The 23,727-nt window shown below is 40.0% G+C and overlaps 1 protein-coding gene across 7 annotated transcripts in view; it reads left to right on the forward strand.

The window, feature by feature from the left end:
* The first annotated feature begins 370 nt into the window (after positions 1-370).
* The window catches only part of BBX (BBX high mobility group box domain containing), a 282,022-nt gene continuing 258,665 nt past the window's right edge, over positions 371-23,727 (forward strand). For 4 of the 7 annotated variants that reach the window (XM_060010596.1, XM_060010594.1, XM_060010601.1 and 1 more), the window contains exons 1-2: positions 371-496; positions 3,746-3,817. The gene's annotated coding sequence lies outside the window, so the exon portion shown is untranslated. Of the gene's footprint in view, positions 497-617; positions 637-896; positions 1,029-1,206; positions 1,223-3,745; positions 3,818-23,727 lie in introns of those variants that run through there. The other 3 variants (XM_060010595.1, XM_060010597.1, XM_060010598.1) reach the window with 3 other exon arrangements.

The raw sequence follows: 23,727 nt of genomic DNA on the forward strand, positions 1-23,727 counted from the left end.
AAAAAAAAACCCCTCACTTCCATATCCAGTGGAGTTGTAGTTTATTACTATAACCCTCCCAAGTCAAAAGGACACCAGTTTCAAGCCTTGCAACTTGGTGCAAACAGGGTTTTTCGCTCGCAACCCACTCTGCTGGGCCTCTCTACCTGTCCTCTCCTACTGTCTACAGGTCCCGAACATTAGAAAATAGAAAATGTGATGATCTTTGTGTGTCTCTGTAAAATGTGTGTATGTGTGCGTGTGTTTGGGTGTAACGGGCCTTCTGTTTGGCCGCGCGGCCTGTCCATCACGGAGCGGACCAATGGCAGGCTGCCTTATATAAAATGAGTGTTTTCAGTCTCTCCTGGCTGCATGTACTGTATGTGGAGCAGTGTACAGTGAAGCGGAGGCAGAGCGGCTCCGCGAGCTCCTCTCTCTCCACTTTCCCATAGAGAACCCCTGACTGGCCGCTGAGGGCGAGCCACACACACGCCCTCGCGCCCGGCGAGCCCGCGAGGTAAGCGCCCCCCCATCCCCAGCCCTTCCCGGGCGCTCTCCCCGCACTTTCTGTTTTCCTACTCACTTGAGAGCCGCCGGGCTGCAGCCCCAAGGACTCCGCGGCAGGAGCAGCGGCGGCGGCGGCTGTGGCGGCAGCCGGTAGGCTGGACTTGAGGAAGACGGAGGGAACCCCGCGCGTCCGGAGCCGCCGCCAGCCGGCCCGCTCCCCGGGCACTTTACCCCTCCGCCAAAACTTTGGGTCGTGAGAGGTCGGGGGCGAGGGTCGCCGCGGCCGCGCCGGCGGCGAGCGGGGGGCGCGAAGGCAGTGCCCTGCGGGCGGGAGGCTGGGGGCCGGGCTGGGGAGTAGTAGGCCAGCCGGTGCCAGGCTGCGTTTGCAACCAGCACCTCTCGGCACACAGGCAGCGCCGCCCGAGAGGGGCACGGGAGCCGCGGCGCGGGCAGGAGCAGCCTGAGGAAAACAACAACAGAGCCCTCACGCCGGCGGGCGGCTCTTGGCCGCCTGGGGAGCCCCAAACTTCATCTCGGCGAAAGTACGTGGAGCCCAGCCTGGGCTCGGCTGCCGGGGAGGTGGGGCCTGGGGAGTCGGGGCAGGGGAGGAAGGTACAAGGAGCCAGCCCTCAGTGGATTTATCGAACGTTTCGTCTGCGTCGGTGACCGGGAACAGCAGCCCAGTTGCTCGTTCATCTGGAGAGTTGGGATTTGGGTGTTCCGGCCCCGGAGATTGGTGCCCTCTCACCCCCCCACCCCTAACCAAATGCGCGGCGAGTAGAGAAAGTGCTGTTTTAGTGCCAGAGTGGCTAGGAGGAAGAATAGGGGGAGAGGGGGAAGAGGGCGAGGGAGAAGGGGAGAGAGAAGAGGGAGGGAAAGCCGGCGGGGGCGGGGGGTGAGGGCAAGAGAGAGAGCGAGAGAAAACCGGAGAGGACGAGAGGGAGAGCGAACGAGAGAACGGGAGGGAAGAGAGGAGGGGGAAGAGGAGGAGGGAGGCTGTGTCAGGATTTTGCTTGAATGTGGGATTATGTTGTGTCAATAAGTTTAAGGTGGAGAGAGCGAAGCTGGCGGGGGGGGGGGCGGTGGTGGAGGGGAGGAGGAAGGCCTTGGCTGTTTAAAGTCTTATTTCTGAAGGTAAGTGATGGCATTGCATGGTCGCGATGACAGAAAACTTGCAGATCCTTTATCCGGGGATGGGGTCGATGCCTCTAGAAAGAGCTCCCCAGCCCTCTTAAGCCACACTCGTGTTACCCTGTTATTTGCTGCGATCCGGGTCGCTAGTAAATTACAGAAATCAGACTCGAGGTTTCTTTTCCTCCTCCACCTCGTCTCGCTCGCTCACCCTCAGCAATTTATTATTATTATTTTTTTTATTTTTTGGTATTGTATGAAACTTAACGTAACTGAGACCAAACCCGAGTCCTGTAATTTACAAGGACCCTGAATCCAGGAATCTGGAACACGTTTATGTGTGAAATAATCCGCGATCATTTCAGCTAAATGAGGAAGGTAAAACGAAACGATGCAAAAAGCTAAGACACAACATGTACGACAGGGGTGGGGGGGAGAGGGAGAGACGGAGAGAGAAGCTATTTTTTGCTTTCCTTTCGGTAGAAAGGAAAATAAAGCGTGCATTCTCCTTCCCTCCTGGTGTGTAGGGTCCAGTCAATATTTTAACTGTTTGAGGACAAATTAGTCCAGGTGGATCTCGCCGAAAAGTTTCGCGAGGTGGGGTGGAGGTGGGGGGGTACGAAGGGGAAGGTGGGTGGAGGTGATGGGGGATGGGGACGGAGCGAGCTCTGCCTCTGCTGATGGTCATTGGCCTGGGGCTTTGAAACCATTGCCTGTCCTGCTAATGACACGTCCAGTTCTCCTCTCCCGGCCGCGGACGCCGGGCTGCCGGGGACCGGGGTACTTTCCCCGCGCGGGGAGGGGCGTTCTTCGCCATCTCCTGGGGTTGCCCACTCGCGACGTGGGGCCCCCACGCGCGCCTCTTCTGCGCGCCGCCGCCACCTCGGCTCGCGCGACTTTTGTAGCCAGCCCGCGGCGAGGGGGCGCAGGGGGTCCCCGGCGCGGACGTCTCCGCGCGGCCACCCCTCTCCCGGCCCCACGCGCGCCGCGCGGTCCAAGCCCGGAATGGCAGCGCCGGGCGGAGCGGCTGTGCCCCCCCGGGGGGCAGCGGAGGCAGCGGCGGTGGCGGCGGGATCTTCGCCGGGGCCCGCGGGAGGAGGAGGAGAGGGAGGAGAGAGAGGGAGGAGGAGGAGGAGGAGGAGGAGGGGAAGGAGGAGGAAGAGGAGGAGAGGGAGGAGGTGTTTTCTGTCCAGACCGCCGCCAGTTCGAGCGGGCACGGGGACGGGGACACCCCACTCGTTGCTCCTCCGTTATGGAACGGTGTTTAGCAGACTTTTACGCCCTGAGTGTGGGCTTTGCACTTCATTTTTTTTTCTCCCCCCTCTTCCCCAAAGCAAGATGGACTCTATTCCCTTTCTCTTTCTCCCTCTGCCTCTGTCTTGTCAGCCTTAAAGATCGACATTTTGTACTAAGATGCAAACTTGATGGTGACCAGCAACAAAGCCGGGGTGGGATCCCTCGCTCCCTTCCTCCCTCTCCGTTTTCCAGCTCCCCCCACCCCGACCTCGAAGACCTGGTGGCCCTGCACTTGACGCCGGGGGCTCTGGTGAATGTGTTTCCCCGCTCGGTTCCGATCTCCAATCTCGGGATTGTGACCGGGGCCGGGCGTTGGGGCGACATTTGTGGCCGCCCAGGTCTGCAGGGCTGAGGGCTGCGCTACCTGGATCTGCTGGATTTGCTGCCGTCGCCCTGCTACCTCCTGCCGGCTCCTGGGCACGGGGAGGCTCGGACTGCCTATCGATTGCCATGATTTGGTTCCTGGTGCATTTGTCCTGGGGGCGGCGATCACTTGTGCAAGTTGATGAATGATCACGATGTGGGTTTTGGGTTTGCAGGATGGATCAGCTGCCTTGTACATACCGGGAGTAGGGGGCAAGTGTGCTGGAGACACCCTAGAATGCCAGCTGGGCTACCCTCCCCTCAGCCTCTGCCCTTTGAATACAGGGAGCTTCTTTGCCTTTATTGCCCCACAGTTCGAGCGTAGAGGTGGGGATGGTGAGAAGGAGGGGTTGGTGGGGAGCTGGACTCCTGGGTTTCGGGGTCCTTCCTTCACAGATGTTGCAGGAGTTGGGACTCAGTTGTAGAGCTCTACCACACTGATGATGTACCTTTATTTGATACTTTATAGGTCACTATCATATGACAAAGGCTTTGCTGCAGTTCATCTTCCTCCCTGTGTACTTTCCATTTGCCTTCCTGGGTAAGTATGCAAACTCTTCATACAGGGAAGCTGGATGGTATTAGTAATGACATAAGGGTTCTTACTGTACACATAAGAAGATGCCTTATTGGGTTTGCAGCATCCCAGAAACTTGTCTTGCTAAGTTTCCCATAGCAGAAGTCAATTTATGATTTCTAGTATTTACAATTCAACTATAGTTATTATTATTTTAAGATAGTTGAAATGTGCATTTCACATTTTCCTGCAAGTGTCATTTGAAAACTTATCTTTTTTAATTGATAATAAAATTTTACGTAGAGTTGAAGGCCTAGGAAATTTAATGCTAGATAATATTGTAGAAAGATTGTAGCTTGTGAGTAGAGAGAATTATTAAAAACCCAAGGAGTCATTGCTCAGAAGACCTCTCTAAATTACAGTGACTGACATTTGCTTACTCTTTCCTGGGCTCTCTTTCTTAGGGAACTTGTGCTGTTTGTGACAGTTACCTTTTTAGTGGGGGGAGGGTGGACTGGGCAATATAGTAAATCTAGCATTTAGTGTACCAGCTTGATTCAAAAGGCAAATAACTGTCCTAATTGATAGTAATTTTTGTCAAAATTTGTATATTTGGAGAAATTGAGTGCATTTTAACAGTCTGTATATATAATAAATAGCAACTTTGAAATCTGACACTAAGTGCCTTTTTCAGATATATGCCTCCCAAATGGAAAAGTTGGTGAAATAACATGTGGGACAGTAAGTGCCTTAAAAGTGTGGTTGTGAGAAGTAACCCTCTGGGTGAAAACTGAGGGTTTAACATTTGAAAGCCGCATGGTGAGCCCAAACTTGCAGAAAACCAATGTGTAATTTTGCCCCTCCATTGTCAGAAACACCTCAGGTACTTTAAGTTGCTGATACGTTAAGAAAACTGGTTGTACGAAATCGTGTAAATCAGCTTTGGTGCTTTGTAATATTACCATAATGAAGACAGACTGTATTTTGTGAATGAAAATGGACTTGAATTCAGTTTTCCATAAAAGAAAAAGCAAAGGGACCTTATTTTGTTTCCTGGCTTGCTGGCATATTGTGTATGTTACTAAAAGATTGTCTTAGTATTGAGAGGAATTGAGTTTTGAAGACCAGGCCTTTCTGGTAGTTTCTGTATGGTAGCAAAATGTACTTTGACATTGTTGAGAACCTTAGATGATATATAATAGAAGTTCTGTGTCCAGCATTTTTTAATGGAATGTAAAATATCGTGTTATTTCAGATAGAAGAGCCTCCTAATATGTCACATGCATAACAGGCCAATTGGAGTGGTCAGAATGAGATGGGTCTGTAAGATGAATTTAATACACACCAAAATATGTGGATTTCAGCGTATTTTTTTTTTTAAAGCTTCTTTGCAAGAGAAGTTTTTCATTTTTGAACATATGGCAAGAGTATTCAAAATGCATTCCTGATTACTGAAGAACACCACATTTATACATGTGAGGCACGTTATTTTGTTCACTGGAGCAAACTTTTAATGCTAGTTCTTTTGCCGTCGAAATATATTTGACCAATTCAAAATTTAAAATGGGAATAGGTAATTTCCAGAATAAAAGCGATCTGATGAGCTCTTGCATTTCTTTGAGATATCAAATAACTGCTTCATTAAAACAATGTTTTCAAGAAAAGTCTTGGTCTTTGAAATCAGAGTAGTTTTTATAGTATAAAATTTGAAGTAGTGATTTTAAAAGTCACGCCGACAATGAATTACAAGTTATTTGCATCTAAAATGTATTTATTGGATTTGAGGCTTAATTTTCAAAATAAGATTTTAGATAAAGGTTTTGCTTCTACATTGCCAAGAGTTTTCAAACTTCTCATTTTATTATTCTGCATATCTCTATTAAGTTCTGAAGCTGAAGTCTTAATTTGCATTTCACATTTAAAGCTAGCTATTGAAAAGGGGGTTCATCTATGTTGTTTCTTAGTGGTACGTCTTTGGAGGTACTGTGGCGGTTTTAGGTAGAATCTTCCCCTAGGGACTAAGATACTAACACATTTTGAAATTTTGACACCTTTCTTTTTTTTATATCCACCTTGATCTTTATATCCAAATTTTTTTTAAAAAGTTCCGGGTTTAGGAGTTTGTGAGGTAGCTCTGCTTTTAATGTATATATAGCTCTGCTGTACAACTTGAAAAGTGTATACTGTCTTTGACCTTACAGACCTGATCTTTATACTTCATCCATTGGAACAGATTTGTTTAGACATTGAATTTATAACATAGCTTTGAGTGAAAGCTAGGATGAACATATAATTATAGTTTGCTTGTGCTGTAAGTAACTATGTAATTGATAATGTTTTTTGTATATAGTTAAAGAATGAACAATAGCCTTAAAATGTGGCACAACTCATGAAAATCTAATTCAGCAGCTAAAGTATTTATACAACCATATTTTTCAGTAAAATTACAAACATAATTTTTAATTATTAATCATCAGCCAGTATACTTAATGTTTACGTTTTCCTACATTTCATAAAGAACATGGGTAAAGCAAGGGCCATAGTTTTAATGGGATCTTACCGTGAATATCAATTACTTTAATATTAGAAATCTTTAATAGAAGTAATAAAGACTTCACAGTTCCACCCTATTAAAAGAACTTTTTGAAAATAGCCTCATTATAGATGTGCCTGTTTTTGCTGTACTAACAGAAATCCCTGAAATTATTAGTCTCTTGCAAGAGTGCAGAAATGTTTAAGATTGTGTTTTTAAATGTTCTGAATTACTAAATATAGGCAGTTGATTTTGGCATATTGCATCACCACCAGTGTGGCATACCTATATTTTAAAATTTAAATTTAAGCAAGTATTTATCTTAAGAAGAAGACACTTTTCTTGAACTCGTAGTTTGAAATCCACCTTGTTTTTCAACATTTCACTACCAAGGGCACCTTTTAAAATAGGTCTGAGTGGTATCTCTCCTGTATTTTTAGTCAGCTTCCTTCCTCTCACTATGAAATGAAAACAAACCCAAATTATAAAAACATTGTAATTTCACTGCCTCACTTTTAAAAAAATTAATTATTTTATTTATTTTTGGCTGTGGTGGGTCTTCACATGCGGGCTTTCTCTAGTTGCGGCGAGTGGGGGCTGCTCTTTGTTGCGATGCACGGGCTTCTCATTGCCACGTCTTCTCTTGTTGCGGAGCGAGGGCTGTAGGTGCATGGGCTTCAGTAGTTGTGGCTCTCAAGCTCTAGAGCACAGGCTCAGTAGTTGTGGCTCTCGAGCTCTAGAGCACAGGCTCAAGTAGTTGTGGCGTGCGGGCTTAGTTGCTCTGCAGCATGTGGGATCTTCCCGGATCAGGGCTCGAACCCATGTCCCCTGCATTGGCAGGCGGATTCTTAACCACTGCACCACCAGGGAAGTCCCACTGCTTCATTTTTATCATGTGCCCCAAGTAAATTGGATGCAGAGGGTCCTCAGCTACCCTTTGAGAAACACTGCTCCAAAGGTGGTAAGGACTAAGGTTAATGACTGAATGGACATTTTTCCAGCTTGAAGATTCTGTGACTGTAATTCCATCAGTGGGTTTGTACTACCTCAGGGGCAGTCATCACATACTGTGTCGAATTGTAGAGATTTCTGTATTTTAAGTCATACCTGAGGAAAGCACTTTTTGAGTTCAGCTTCACTCAACATTCATATGTGTTCATATTATCCCTTAGAAGGCAATTATAGTTTCTTAAAATGCCAGGACATCATTTTATAACTGTAAAGATATACCCAGAAAATCCTCATGTCTTAATGGGGATTGTTTTCTTTCCTTTTTTTTTTCTTTCAAAGAAAAAGATAAAGTGAAAATTGAAATAAGTACCAGTTACACAACGGAAATTCAAAAGAAGACAAGCCAGTAAAGAATTCTATCTAATAGTATATATAAATAGAAAATGAAAGACTAAGGGAATGAAAGACTTAAAGGATTAAATATAGACCATGAAGCATTGGCACACCTTCCAAAATATAAACTTAATAAGTTAATATATGTGAGTCAGATCCAGGATCTAGATAGTAAAATAACTTCAGATAGTGAGGAGGTTGTGTAAAATACGAAGTAAAAATGATTAAGAATGAATTGGATTTTATGAAATCTTAGAAAAGTGAAAAATATTGTAAAATATTGATTAAATAATTAAACCAATAGTTAAATATAGCCCTTGGGTGAAAAGATCAGGGAATAAAACAGAAAATCCTGGATTGGAATAACTGAGATCCTGAAAAGGACATAGAAGTTTGGATATTTTGTAAAGGGAATAATTTTAAAAAAGGTTGATAACTTATTTCAAAGGACAAATAAGAATGAGGATAAAAGTTGTTTAAAGCAGCTGTATTTCTCAAATGTTTTTGAGATCTATGGTGAGAAATACCTTTTATATTCCAATCCACATAAAAAAACCTGGAACGAAAGTTTCCTGAAACAGTACTAAGAGCAGTGCTCTAATGTTTTCTGTTCCTATCTAATCTTTATAAATCTAATCTGTTCCAAACAATTTTATTAAAAAAAAATACAGGGTGTCATTCACTAAATTTGTTTTATGACTTACAATTTAAAAAACACCAGTTTTGCTTGCAAAATATGGAATTTCCCAGGCCCCATCCTCATATTCTGATTCATTGTGTCTGGGATAGGGCCCAGGAATATGCATTTTAACGGTACTGCAGTGATTGTGAAGCAGGTGTGAAGTCCTCTGACATATTTTGAGGAACTCTGGTATTAGGGACTGATGGCTAAAGATTGAAAAAGATTGAATGGAGTCACATACTTGAATGTGGGCTTAGAGTTCATTTACTGCTGAGGTCCCTTCCAGAGCCTCAAGATTCTATGGCTGTATTTCAGTCAGCATGTTTACAATACTCAGAGGGCCCTCATCGCACTCTGTAGATGTCCCATAGTAGCAGGTATAGTACAGAGAGCAGAGGCTTCGCAGCCAAAGAGCCCTGGGTTTCACTTTTGCTGCCTCTCTAGCTTATAAGCTGAGGGACTTTGGGCATGTCACTTCAGAATGAACTTCCATTATCATATGTGCAAAAGGGCATCTTAATGTTTACCATGCAGCAGAATGAGAATGACATAAGACAATAATGTCTGTAATGACCCTTATCCACAGTCAGCGCTCAATAATATATGATTTATAGTTATTCAGTACATCTCATCTCACCCCAACTCCCACTAAGTTTGAAATTTCACAAGGCTGTGCCTTTTAATTTTTGTTTCCTCCAAAGTAATTTTCAACTCTGATATCATGAAACACTGGTGCATTTTTAACTGGATATGAGGTGCTGGACAAACAAGTTGTTACTGAAGGAAATAATAAGAATAACCAGGAGGAAAAAAAGAAAAAAACAACTGAGGCATGCCACATTTAAGTACAGTGCTCCTTCAAGTGCTCCTCCCACCTCTTTAAAAAGACATAGCACAGGACAGTACACAGTTCAGAGTGGTTAGTTGACAGCACTGGACATTCCCTCTGGTGACTTTGATACATCTTGGAATGTCTTAGAGCATCAATTCTCTTTTCTACCAAGACACATGCGACTAATGTTTACGCATGGGACACTATGATTTCCCTGGTTATAGACATAGGTAAATTATGCAGGTTTTTTTTTTTTTAAGATTTATTATTTATTTATTTATTTAATTAATTTTATTTTTGGCTGCCTCGGGTCTTAGTTGTGGTAGTCGGGATCTTCACTGAGGCATGAGGGATCTTTTGTTGAGGCACGCGGGCTTCTCTCTAGTTGTGGCTTGCAGGTTTTCTCTTCTCTAGTTGTGGCTTGCAGGCTCCAGGGCGTGTGGGCTCTGTAATTTGCGGCATGCAGGCTCTCTAGTTGAGGCGCGCTAGTTCAGTAGTTGCGGCACTTGGGCTTAATTGCTCTGCGTCATGTGGGATCTTAGTTCCCTGACCAGGGATTGAACCCGCATCCCCTGCCTTGGAAGGCGCATTCTTTACCATTGGACCACCAGGGAAGTTCCATGCAGTCGGGTTTATAGGTAGTTCACAGTGTGATAAAGCCACTTCTTTCCCTAACAAGAAAGTATATCATTACAAGCAAGAGTGATGTTATTATGATGAAAACCTTAAATACACCCATATATGCACATGTAAAATCCTTTATAAACTGTGGTACCTTAACTTTTCATAACTAATTACTTGGGGGCACTCCTCACAACCAATTAAAACTTACCTTCGTGTCAAGGCATGAAGATTGAGAAGCATTATATCCGAAGTGCGTAACAAATTACATTGTGCAAAATGACACTTAAATAAAAAAGTGGGACATACTAAGGAGAAGATGAATGGGAAATACTCCAAATCCCTGAAATCTTGAACAATGTGAAAATCAAAGGCCAGGGGAAATGCAACCTGTGGTTAAGTGCAAAGGAAGTGCAAAAGACTGCAAGTACCAGGGTTCTCAAACTTGAATACTCACTGCTTCTAACATAGACATTTTTAAGTAGTCTCAATGTTCATTTACTTTATTTGAATAAATTAAAATTAAATAACTTTGTTTTTTATAACTTTCTTTAAAAAATTAATTAAGTAGTTAATTAATTTTTTTGGCCACACTGTGCGGTTTGCAGGATCTTAGTTCCTCAGCCAGGGATTGAACCCAGGCCCTTGGCAATGAGAGCGTGGAGTCCTAACCACTGGACCACCAGGGAATTCCCTGTATTTCCTAACTTGTAAGGATAGATTTGCCAGGAACATCTTCCTACTTGGCTAAATTTTAATTTGCCATACTTTTTCATCTCTAATAAATAAATAAACAGTCTTTGTATCTTGATCTGTAGTGGTATTGGATATACATTCACAATCCTCTATCTAAAAAAATCTCTGAAAAACTAAAAAGTTTTTGTTCCTCCAAAAGTTTGACATCAAAACTCACTTGGTGGCACAACCTGACCCAGAGTGTCATGGACCTGTTTAAAATAGTTTTTAAAGCCCACTTAGAATATTCACATATTTTGCTGTAGAAGTAGTAAGTAGTATGGTTGATTATGAGGCCCTATCCTAGATTGGACTAGGAATGTTACAGAAAATATACTATATGCTCCATCTGACCTTTTTAAAGCCCACAAAAATCTGAAGCATTGGACCTTAGGGTTTCCTATGAGGGATTGTGATCCTATTGTATTAACTTCCTTAGTCCACAGCGTGAAATTATCTGGTATTCCTACCCATTTTACTCAATGAAAATCCTTTTGCTAATTTTGATAAGGAAAGCTTAAACACACATACACACACTAGTTGAACCTCGTCTATCCATTTTGACATTGTGATTCTTTTTTGGTTGTTGTAATTTTTAGTTTTGTAAAGCAAACACAAACACACTGATAGCAGTAACGTTTGAAATTTCTACCATGTTGAACATTTCTCATAATGGTCAGGAAAACTTAGGTTACTTTCATTATGTTTTACTCTTAGGAGAAGTTTCATGAAGGGGTTATATTTCCTTTATTACTTTGCTACTTGCATGTTTCTTTCCTTCTATCAGAAAAGTAAAAATAAGAAAATGTTTTCTGCAAATTTGGTCTCCTCTCAGGTGAGAATGTTTCTGGGTTTTATTGTTTTGTAGAGGTTCTAGGTATCTTTATTTTCAATAAATAACTGTGAAATGCTGAGTCAAGATCTTTCATCTGTACTTCTAATTTCCTATAAAAACCGCTATAAAAATTGAAAACTATGATGCGAGGAAGAGTCTATATGACACCCTAGGAATAAAGTAATAGCTGTATCTGAACTATTGTTATGGTAAGACTTAAATCAGTCTTCATTTGGTAGATTAAAACTGTTAATGGCTAAAGAAAGTTTTCTGTCTTTTACTGTTTGTTGATTTGACTACATCCTTTGGTGTAGGAAAGCTACAGATTGAGTGATTCAGAGGGAGTCTTATTAGCAGTGCTGATTCTTTTAATAATAAAGAATGCTGACTTGTTTTCCAGCTTTTGGTGCACCTCTCAAAACTCACCCAAGGGTAGAGTTCTCATTGACTGCAAAGGGAATGTGGTGGAGCATGTAACAAAATGAGAAAATAATTCTCTACACCCAGCTGTCAAACTCTGATTATATTTTAAGTTACTGAAGTTACCATTTTCTTCATTCTCTCGCATTCTTCCTTCCCTCTCCTCCCTCCCCTCCCCCTCTATCTCTCTGTCCTGTTTCTCTCAGCTGATTATTATATTCACTAATGTGCATCCGGGATACTGCCTAGAAATGTCTGAGAATGGGATGTGGGGTTGAACTTTTTTTTAATTTACCATTATTTGATTTTAAAGATTTGTTTGTAGTTTTTGAGTCCTTTTAGTATTCATCCCTACGTATTATCATAAAGTTGTTGATATATGAATTGGAGACTTAACACAGTCTCTACGTATGTGTCAGTTAGGAAGGGATCATGTGGAGCCTTTCGCAGGGCTCTGTGAAGTAAAGGCACCTGTTGTTTTTATGAAGTAAGTTCCTTATCCAATCATTTTTGTTTTTTAAGGTGATAGTGTGATTACATGGTTTCAATTATATTTAAGGGAAAATTGAAAGCAGTTTTTAGAAGAGTTGCCCAAATAGTATTTCTCTTTGGGAGGAAGGGAGAAAGATAATTTGCAGTCAGATGCTCTGCCACTGAGCTGTACCCCTCGGGAGAAATTTGGACTGAGGGCTGCCTTGTGAAGTATCAATACAAGTTTTATTTTTACTACTTTGTTTATTTTTCACAACAACTTTCTGAGGAGAGGTGACCCTGTTTTAATGAGGAGGAAACTAAGTCTTAGGTTAAGTAGTTTGTCTGAGGTCACACAGCTAGCAAGTGGCTGTGCCAGGCTTAGAATGCCTGTCTGCAGTGCCACTGTCTCCTGGGCTTGTTTTGTATTTACCTGCCTTGAGGACCACATTCCAAAAGGTTAGAAATGAAAGTTTTGAGGCAACTTTTAGCCAAGAATTCCCTCCAATTTTTCTTTCTCCCAAAAGAGAAATCGTCTTCATTTTGAAGTGATAGGGCTTGGAACACTGTTCTCTATCAGTCTTAAGAGAGGTAGATGAGAAAGTCTCTGAGCTGGGGCCAGCTGTCAGTTTTCATCTGTGAGGTCACAGTCAAAGACAAAACCGACTTCAAACTTAGTTTATAAACTGATATTTAGTGAACTTTCTTTCTGTTTGGTATATCTAGTACAGAAATGTCTAATAACAGTTACTGGTTTCACTACTTATTAATTCCTTTGGTATGTCAGTAGCAATCATCATTCATCATGAGGAGTTTTTCTCACTGAATATTCTATATGTTTTTACTCTGGTACTTTTAAGTACTTAATCTGAATATATTTTACAAAAGGAATTTAACAGTTTAACATGGATAGTGTGATAAAATAGTTTTCTGGCATTTGCTTTGAAAAGAAATTCAGTATTTGTGGAAAAAATTAATAAGCAGATTCATAGACTTCATTTCAGAGTGTCTTAATGAGCAAACATGGATTAGAGGGTTAATCAGAAGTTACCAGTTTTCAAAATGGTCTATGGGTACTTTTGATTTATTTTACCTAAGAAACTTATTTCTGCTATGATAAGTAGAAAAGATTTTATAAATTACACATTTCTATACAAGTAGCAAATCATTTAAAAAAATACAAAGTAACCCATTGCTTTTTTTGTACTGAGCCCTATTCATGTGAAATTAAGTTCTCTTTTCTTTGCAAATTCAGCAAAGTCAGAGCCTGATTCAGATATAGAAGATAAAAAGTTTGTTCTTTTTAAATGGTTTTTCTTTTTCCCTGATCCATGAAACATAGAAATAGGGTATTTTTCTATTTTGGCAAAGTAGCTTTTGTGGATGATAATCTTACGAAGAGTGCTCTTGCATGGTTCTAGCTGCATGATGCTTTGCCCGGGGTGTGTCAGGCTCTCCATTTCTTGTCTTTCATCCCCCCACAATAAACCACTTCCATACTGTTCTCATTCAGGTAGGCTGGTAAACTGAGTACGTTTTATGGCATCTGACACTTTTCTTTTGACTTGCTTTCTTGGGTCATGTTCAAAGACCATTTTGCATGTTAAATAATTTGGTCAAGTGTAGGTGAGATTCAGGTAGCAAAAACTACTACTGATTTAATTCACTGGTACTTACAGTGTATTGATGCTGATTTAAACTTTGAGAATATAAAAGGTGAGTATAGAACAACCCTTATCCTCAAAGTAAGTGTCTTCTACTGGCTGGAAAAGTCCAGTAGATGTAAATATACATAATATAAATTATTCTGTGCTAATTGTTCTAACAGATATGGCCTAAAATAATACTGAGTAAAAACCACTAAAACACTGGCTAATTCCAACGTAGGAGCTGACATTGAAATACAGCAGGGGTTTCTTCCTGTGGCACTGTATTTGTCCTAATTGTCATTAGGGTTGTAAACTAGTTTGGCCCAAGCACTGGAGTGGATTTTAAAAATTAGACTTTTAACCCTGATTTGGCTTTTATTTACTTATTAGTACATTCTTTTTGCTTTTAGTCTATTTCAAAAGCCAGTGAATTTTTTTTTTTTTTGGATGAAGTTTTCAATTTATGTTGTTATGTTTCATTCAAGAGTTTTGGACTTTGTTTTTATTTATTTTTACTTTTTTGTTTATTGCTATTAATGTCACAATCTGTAATGACAACACTTTTGAAGTAAAGGGTAGGGTTTGAGGATTCCACGTACTGTATACCAAGTCATGTTAAAAGTATAGTAAACAGAATAAGTTTGAACTGTGTTCACATTCCAATAAAAATATAAACTACTACAGCTAACACTTATTCTTACTTAGATAAATTATACTGGTTAGAAATATATATATTAATAAGATCTCAAGCCCAGTTATTAAACACACGTGAGATTCTGAAGAGGTAAAAATGTACTTTTCTATCCATGAGAGATTATAGATTAAAAATTATGCCCAATGCTTCCATCAAGCAATTTTCAGGTTTTCCAGGATGTTTTCAACCTGTATTTACAGCTGTGGTTTCTCTCATGGCTTAGTAAGCCATGACCTGGAGGGCACACATGAGTTTGGTCTTCTTTCTCTTTTATGTTTAGTAATCTGGGTTCTGGTCTTTGGATTTCCCTTTGACTTGATCAGACCTTCAGTATCGCATTTTAAAATCATGACTTTTATGTTTATTACACCTCAGAATGTATGCATTTTCACCCGGTTTTATTTATGGCTCCCTTTTGACTGGTCATTTCTGGACATCAGCACAGTTTAGATTAAAACCTTGTTTGTAAACTGCTCAGTGTTCCAGATGCCAACCCTGGGTACTTTAATAACAAGCAAATACATTCGTAAGTGAAATCATAAGGAAGAAACTGATCTGGGAAAATATTTCTTCATAAACTCACAACATTGATAATGACCCTAATGTTTACATTAAAGAAGCAAAGAGGAACGGAGACACACAGAAGAGTGGTTTGTTAGTCTTTCTTCCGTTCTCTGTCATGGGGCTGTTTGGCATCATGGAAGTACAGTTATTCGGACCTTACTTACTAGTCCTCATGGTAATAATGAATTTTTTAAATAAATTTTGTATATGGGTATGCATTCTTGTCTCATTTGGTGCTATACATTCTTTGTTGTCCCAGACAACATGTTCAGATATGTTGTAAGGCCCAGGGTTTTAAAAAGTTTTAATGATTTTCTACATACAGCCTCTGCATACATTTAAATCCATACAAAAGCCTTCTGTAGCTTGAAAGGTCTTGGGAGTGGGTCTTGAGGAATGGGCGTAGAGTTATACGTCTGAGGATCTGGTCTCACACACAGAGTGGTGAGTTTACTACATAAGGAACTGTGATCATGAATCAGTGGTGGATTTTATTTCTTTAATATTTTTTAAGGTAACTATATCATTCCTGACATATATTTCAAATACAGCTAGATGATCATGAAGTCTAATATATAGGTCTTAAGTATTAGGGTGATTGGTACTTTTCATCGTTAAAGATGTTTTCCTGAAAAGTTTTGACTTACTTAGTTTTTCAAAATTAACTATGTATTCTTATTGACAAACTATAATTTCAGAACATTTCATATGTATTTATAATTGATCTTCAATTAGCAGTGGTTACTTGAAGCTTTACCATTGCCAGGTCCTAATAGTAATCAGTGATCTGTAAAGTTACACAGAGGAGAGCTGCTTAAAGGGATACAGTACTGATCATTATAAAGGAGAGCAATCTTTGGTAAAGCAAATGACTGGCCTCTATCATATCTGTTTGGTAATTCTGGGTTCCATATATTCAGTTATATAGCATGTGTTTATTGACTACCCATTATGTGTAAAGCTGGATTAGGAATTCTGGGGCTTGCAGAATAAAATGGTAATAGCTTTGGCTTCAGGTTGTTTCTAGTATCGTAATGACATACACATACCAAATGTGGAATAGAAAATAAAGATGCTATAATATCCATGGGACACAGGGATGATGAGGATATTGTTGTTAGGAGATAATTAGGGAGGGAAATTGGGATGGACGTGAACTTTGGTTGTTTAGCTTAATGTTTAGGCATCCTTGCCAGAATGCTTACTTGGGTCTGTCAGAGAAAAATGAACCAGGCTATTGGAAAGCCCAGGCTAACCCCATCTTGGCCAAACAGTTCCCTGCAGTTGTGTCATCATCCAAGCCAATGGTCTCCAGACTTTTTAAGTGCTATTCCCTTCAGTAAAAGAATTGGAGCATATATCTTCAATATCTGTACATTTATTTATAACTTACGTATACTGGGCTATTAATATATTATTTAATGTAATAAAATATAAATGCTTAGAAATAAAAAATAAATTGAATGTAAAGAAAAATTATATTATTTCCTTCTTACCTACTCCAGTGGGCTAAGTCTTACTCATGTTTTGGGGCTCAGGAACTCCATTTTGGAGACCATAGGTCAAAATTGGGCAGTGTCACACCAAATTTCCATAAATTCTATGAGCTCAAAGACTTTGTTTTGCTTACTGCCGTATCCTCAGCACCTAGATCATGGTAGGAGTGCAGTGGATACTGTTGAATGAATAGGCAGAATTAGGCTAATTTGTAGGGATGAGGACAGAGTCTAGCTCAGCATGAGGGATCTGATAAGAATAGAGATAATTTTTGTTTGTTGCTGTATGTCCCATACCTGTAAAAGTGTAGGGACTCAAAAAATATTAGTTGACTGAGTTAAGGGGGTGGACAGTGTGTAGCTCAGCATGAGGTATCTGCCAGAGGCCGTAGATGGGCATGAAAAGGTAAATTCCAGGAGGTCCCCTAGAGCAGGACAGTATATGGAGATAGACTGGCTATCAGTAGGCAGAAAAATACAGCCAATTGGGGGAGGGGGTCACAGTGTTAGTAAGAACATCTCAGAGGAATGACTTTGGTAGCCTCAGATCTTAAAAACTGTGACCCTCTTAAGCAGTAAGATCTGGATTTTACTTATCTTTGTACCCACAGTTCGTAGAACAGCATAGTAGGTGTCTGATTCATTTATGTTGAATTGCTCTGTTTTATACTATGTACTAGATATAGGAGATTCTGCAAGGTACAGGAATGGATTAGTGTAAAGATCAGAGGCCTGTAAATGAATCCTGCCCTGATTGAAGCAAAGCCAACGATTCTGGGATTACCTCATACACAGACATGGTTTTAAGCCTTGGCAGTATTGCCTGCACAGAGGTGCTCTGGTGACCACAACTGCCAAATCATATTTAGCTGTTTATTTAAATGTCATTATTAACATACTTCTATCGACACATTATCAATGAAGAAAATGGGGTTTGTGATAGAATTATTTTTTATAAGCTATCATCCTATACCTTCTTCCCTCATCACTAATGCTGGCATATGTCATGGATCACCCTCATGTATACTATTTCAATTAGGACTGAATTTATTTACAAATAAATAAAACAAGGTAGTTAGTATTTTTACTCCTATTTTTGGAATTTTCTTATTCAGACTTCCTCTTTAAAAGGTGCTAAAAATTCTAGTTTTGTGATCGTAAAATAAACCTGTCATGCATTTTATTGAGTGTTGTCAGAGTTGGGGGGAACAAACATTTCCCCTGAGAAGCAGCTATGGCATTAGCTCTCTCCTTTAGAAGCTGGCCAGACGAAGGCATCCTTCTTTGGCTCTGACACACCAGTCAAAACAGGTACCCCTTTACCCCCTCTGCAGTTCAATCTCATTTAGGGCATGTTTATTTAAAGCAGTTTCACATCTGCACAATTAATAAATTACTGTGCTCTAATTTGCATTTCTGATGTCTTGTAGTAAGCACAGCGAGTTCCCCTTTGCCCTTACAAAAACAATTTAGTCTGCCCAAGCTTCCTAGAGCTGAATAAAAATTTTCTCTGAGAGCCCTCCAGCATCTTTAGCATAGTCTCCAAATAAAGACTTAAACTGTTAAAACTTCTTTGCTCTCATCCTTTTGGTCATTAGTCATCAAGTCTTTCTTTATTGTAAGTTTGTCACCCTTAAAGGCACAAGAGTATTATATGTTACACTTGTTATTGCAATCTAGAGTTTACACTGTGATTTCAGTGACATCTTATTTGCTCTTTATGCTGTGAAGTAGATAGGAGGGTATCATTAGTCCCATTTTTGCAGATGAGGAAACAGGTTCAACGTTGTCAAGTGGCTGGACCCGAGTTACTGAGTTTGCAGTAGCTCCCCTGAGACAAAAAACCCTGTATTCTGACCATTCCTCTAGAGAACTGCCCATGGTGAAGAGCAGAATTTATCTTATTTAAACTATGATTTTTTTTTTCTGTTTTTACTTTCAACCTGATAACTTATTGTAAATACCTGGAACGACAGTGGCATAGACAATATGGTTGTTTAATTGTCAGTGTCCTGTGGGCTATAAGATATCAGTGGAATGGGCCGTAAATTTCTGGTGTATTTAAATCTATTTGTATATTTAAATAAGTGTTCTCAGATCATGTGGAATGATTGTCCATTTGACTTAACTTTTTTACAGCTTGTGGTGGAAAATTAAATGCATAGCAACCACACACGGACAAAGAATGTGCTTTGAAGTGTATATTAGGATTCTTAAGTGAGATTTGGATTATGTGTTGGGGCCATTTTTTTTTCCTGTGAGACATATTTCTGAAACTGTAATGAAAATTAATTGGAAAATATGAATTGATATCTGAATATCTAAGCTACACCCATTTCTAGGACATATATTATAATGTGATATCAACTGGTGTTTTCAAAGAAGTGATGGGAAGTGCTAAAGTTTTTTTCTTTGTAAATTTAAAAGGCATTTTAACTTGGCACTCTGTAGAAAAGGAACGTTTCACAGGCCAGTTAGAGAATTCAATATGGCACTGCTGCCAACTTTACAAGAGAAGACATTTATATCCAAAAATAATGACAGGATCAATTATTCAACTCATATTTTACATAGTAGAAAAGTTTTATTTGTTAGGATCTTATCTCAAAGTTCCCTAAGAGTAAAGAGGCCTACTTAATTATTGTACTGTGGGAGAATGATAAAAGGTTGATTGCATTAGATCTCCCAAACCTTTTCTTTTTATTTAATAGATTTAAGGTCTGACACAAAAGAAATTTATTTAAAATATTTATTTCTACAGATTCCTTTTGTTTCAATTTAATTTTCATAATTTGATTTTGCATATTTATACCAACTCTGGGACACGGTGTAGTATTGATGGATAAAGAAGTTTGTTGAAGGATCACAGTTTGAAGAAAAGCCAGAGGCTGTGTTTATTGAAGAAAGCGTATAAAGATGGAAGGGGTTAGAAACTGTGAACGTTACTTTGGCTTTTCATTTAAAATGAGGTATGAAAATAAAAATCATGAGGATAATTAGGTAGAGTTCCTCCCCACCCTCAGTTTTTAAGCAGTTGAATCCAGTGGTTCCTCTCTTTCCACCTTGAAACAGCCTGTGAGGGAGGAATTATCATCTCCATTTTAGATGAGGGAATTGAGTCTCAGAGGCTCGGCAACTTGCCCAAGGTCATTCTTCCGGTAAGTGGTGGAGCTGGCATTCCATTCCAGCTCACTCTAAGGAGGCCACGCTCCTACTCACTCTCTCCCTTACACTGCCTCTTGTGCTGCCAGCACGGCCTTTGTACCACTGCGTAGTGCCCTGTACCCGTCTTGGCTCCTGTTGAATTGTAATGTTGAGGTTCCGGCCCAGGATAAAAGTACCTCTTCTTTGTCGAACACGTTGCCATATTCACATTTGCTTGTTAATTATTTCTTAAATCATCCCAAGCATACAGTAAACTTCTAAAGTTAAAAAAGGTAGTATTATATAGTATTCTAAGAGGTGAAATATCTGTGTTTTGTTTTGGTTTTTTTTTAAATAAGATTGTGCTGCAAATGTAAAAAAGAAAACAGTTTTGGAATTCAGATAATTTTTTTTTTTTTAATGTTATAATCTTTTTTTTCTTGGCCTCACTGCACGGCATGTGGGATCTTAGTTCCTCGACCAGGGATTGAACCGTGCCCCCTGCAGTGGGAGCGTGGATTCCCATACCACTGGACTGCCAGGGAAGTCCTAGGATTCAGATAATTTACATTCAAAGAGAATAGTAGAATTTGAGCTCTAGAAGGGACATTGCAGATGATCTTGGAGGCCTGTAATCCATCATTTTAAATTTGAAGAAAGAAAGGCCCAGATTAAGGAACTGGGACCCAGGCCATGTGAGTGGCCGTGCTGGAACCAAGACGTAAGACTTCTGATTTGGTGTTTTGCTAGAGAAATCTGCTTAGCTCCAGAATGAAGTAGAAAATATTTTTCGTCCATTGATGGCGCCATTTTCACAGCAGGAATATGTGACTTTTTTTGGTGTGTTGTTCATAATGGTTAAAAACATTAAAGAACGAAAATAATGTATTGTTAGAGTAGAGCTGTATGTAATACAGCATACTTAATAACTTTGAAAGTATTTTATTATCATGCTACTTGACTTCTAAGTTATTTAGTAGTATAACATAATTTTGGTATCTAACAGATACATGGCTTTGGTGTTGTTCCCTGTGTCCTGTGAAAACAGGAAGAATTTGCAAAACAATAACACATTGTTAAATGGCATGCCAGTTTATCAAATGCCATGAGTTTATTACAGTCTGGTCTTAGGAAAAAATATCTCAGCCTTGTAACAGCTCATCCTAATCTTAAGCGAAAGAGCCATTGAAGTTATTCTAGGGCTGTTAGATTTTGTTCTCTCCAAGAAAGTATAAAGCTGTTGATCAGGAGAAAGAAGTTTTTAAACCCTAACAGATTTAGTTGTGAAAGATTTGTGTACTGCGACGCCTCATGGTGGCCTTATTAAGAAACTACTGTAGTGAAACATAGTGACCACATACCTTGTATCTCTGACTGAATCCCCTCAAATGCATGTGCATGAACATTGGTGAGTTAAGACCCTCGATAATATTTTCAAGGTTTGTATTTCTATGTTTCATTTGGGAGAAATTAACCTCTTTTCTGCAGTGCAGGGAGGAAGCCTGTAATGCCTTATCAAAGCATTGCTTCTCGGAGTTCACCTGCCATCCTCCAGCCCGGAATTTCCAGAGAATAAGAGCTATGTAGTCCCAGCAGTTGCAGGCATCTTCTGCTTCTTTGTGTGATTCAGAAAAAAAACACCCTTTTCTTGAGATACTCTAGTTTCAAATGTTGGAAAATTGTCATAATAGATTGATTTTGTTAGAACAAGACACTTTACTGCCTTTTGGCAGGAAATTGTCATAATAAATATATAGATCTATGCCCTCTGCTGTGAATGGTGCCCCCTAGGGTTGTGCACAGCACAGCTTGCACAGCTGTACATGGAGACCCTGCAGACAGTTGTATCTGAGGAGATTGTCTTTAGACATCAGATATTAAAACGTCACATCTAGAAAATTATAAGTATAGTTCTTGAATATAAAATGCTAGTTATTTATGAAATCATTTTTTTCTTAGTTATAAACATAATAGAAATTGTTTCTGTTGGAATGGAGTGGAGACATTTCTTTACCTCTGCAGTGTACTGACAAAAGCCTCTATATTCTATTACACATCTCTTGGCCCAACCAATTTAATATATTTTCAAAGTTAGTCTGTCTTTTAGAGTTCTGATTAAAGAAGAAAAGTTTTGACCTTTATGAAGGAGCTTTCCTTTATCAGATGGGTACAGTAATAGAATGCAGAATGACTTTAAGCATCCATCTCTTTTATCCATCATTAAAAGTTAATTGTCACATCATATAAGTGCAACTTGATGGGATTTATAATGTTCCAAAAATTGGCAACCTGTGATGAGGAAAGTATGCTCTGTGAAGACTTGAGTTAAGGGAAAGAAAGGAAAAAACAAACTTTTTATAAATCTTAAGTGGCAGCTAAATGGAAATAAAAGCTTTTAATTTTTGTGGGAGGAGGGTGATAGCAGATCAGTACCTTATGTTTAGTTGGAAGCAGAAGGTTTCAGAATGCAGCTTGTCTGACGTGAGGGTGGTCGTTTGGGTGACTCGGGAGTGTAGAGGTTTAATCCCCTACACATTTGGAAAGGACAGTAACGTGTTCACTATCTTTGTGCTGGTCTGTGGAATTATTTTCTTAACAGGAGCAATAACTACCTTTCTCAGTCTTATTTCAGGAGTGGCAGTTGGTGGGATATTCAGCAGGAAGTCCATTACCCTGTTTGTAGTCTGTGGTGCTTCCCTGGTTGAGTTTGAGTCTTGCCCAGTAGGTAGTGATGATGCATTAAGTAGCTAAAACCACAGTTGTGCTGGGTCTTTCATTCAGTTTGGTGACATGATCGTAAATTACTAGGCTCCAAACAAAGATTTTGAAATGTGCTCTTTTGCCAATCCTTTTCAGAGTTTGGGAGAAATGGCAGTAAAGTGTTGCTGGTGTGTAAAAAGGAGAGTGCTTTTTTGCAGTAGCTCCAACATGCTAATTGTTTCTAGTAGGAATATTATTATACATGAAATCGCCAGGTAATCCTTAACCTTTTACTTTTACTTAGGTACCTCTGGCCAGTAACCAGTTTTTCCATACTGTAGTACCTAACCTGTCCAGAGCTTTCCTGCCGGCTTCCTGGCTTACAGGAGACTGATTCGATAATGTGAAGTTTATTTGAATTAGCACCTTTTTCTCTGCCCTCTGAAGATCGTCTCTAAGACCTGGGATCCACAGACCATCCATATTTTGATTCCTCAACTCTTTAGGCTTTGCTGAGATAACATTCGTTCTCTAGTCATTCCTGGCCATAAATTACTGGTTTTTAAATTTTGTATTTCCTGTTGCCATAATTTTAGGAAATGTTAGTGTGAGTAACTTAAGGACCATGGTTTTTAAAGTCCTTTGTCAGAACACTGGTTATTTGCTTATTGGTTATTGACTAAATAAAACCCAGATTTTTTTTTAGATATCATGATACACAGGGCTACATGATTAAATAAATCATTATCAAGTGGTTTTAGTGACAAATCATTTTAGGAAATGTGATAAGCTCATTTTATCTCACATGAGACAGGTAATTTTTGCAAGAAACTCGTATCGGGCTTCCCTGGTGGCACAGTGGTTGAGAGTCCGCCTGCCGATGCAGGAGACACGGGTTCGTGCCCCGGTCCGGGAAGATCCCACATGCCGCGGAGCGGCTAGGCCCGTGAGCCATGGCCGCTGAGCCTGCGCATCCCGAGCCTGTGCTCTGCAACGGGAGAGGCCACAGCAGTGAGAGGCCCGCGCACCGCAAAAAAAAAAAAAAAGAAACTGGTATCCTCTTTACTTTCTTTTTAGGTTATGATTATGAGAAGGATTTGGACTTCTGAGTTAAATACTAACAAAAAAAAATTTACCTTCATAAAAATTGTAGTAATAATAATAATGCAAGAAATTTTTTCATTAAATATGTCTTATTAATTTAAAATGTATGA

Source organism: Delphinus delphis, chromosome 4, assembly GCF_949987515.2.
Source record: "Delphinus delphis chromosome 4, mDelDel1.2, whole genome shotgun sequence".
Classification (NCBI taxonomy): domain Eukaryota; kingdom Metazoa; phylum Chordata; class Mammalia; order Artiodactyla; family Delphinidae; genus Delphinus; species Delphinus delphis.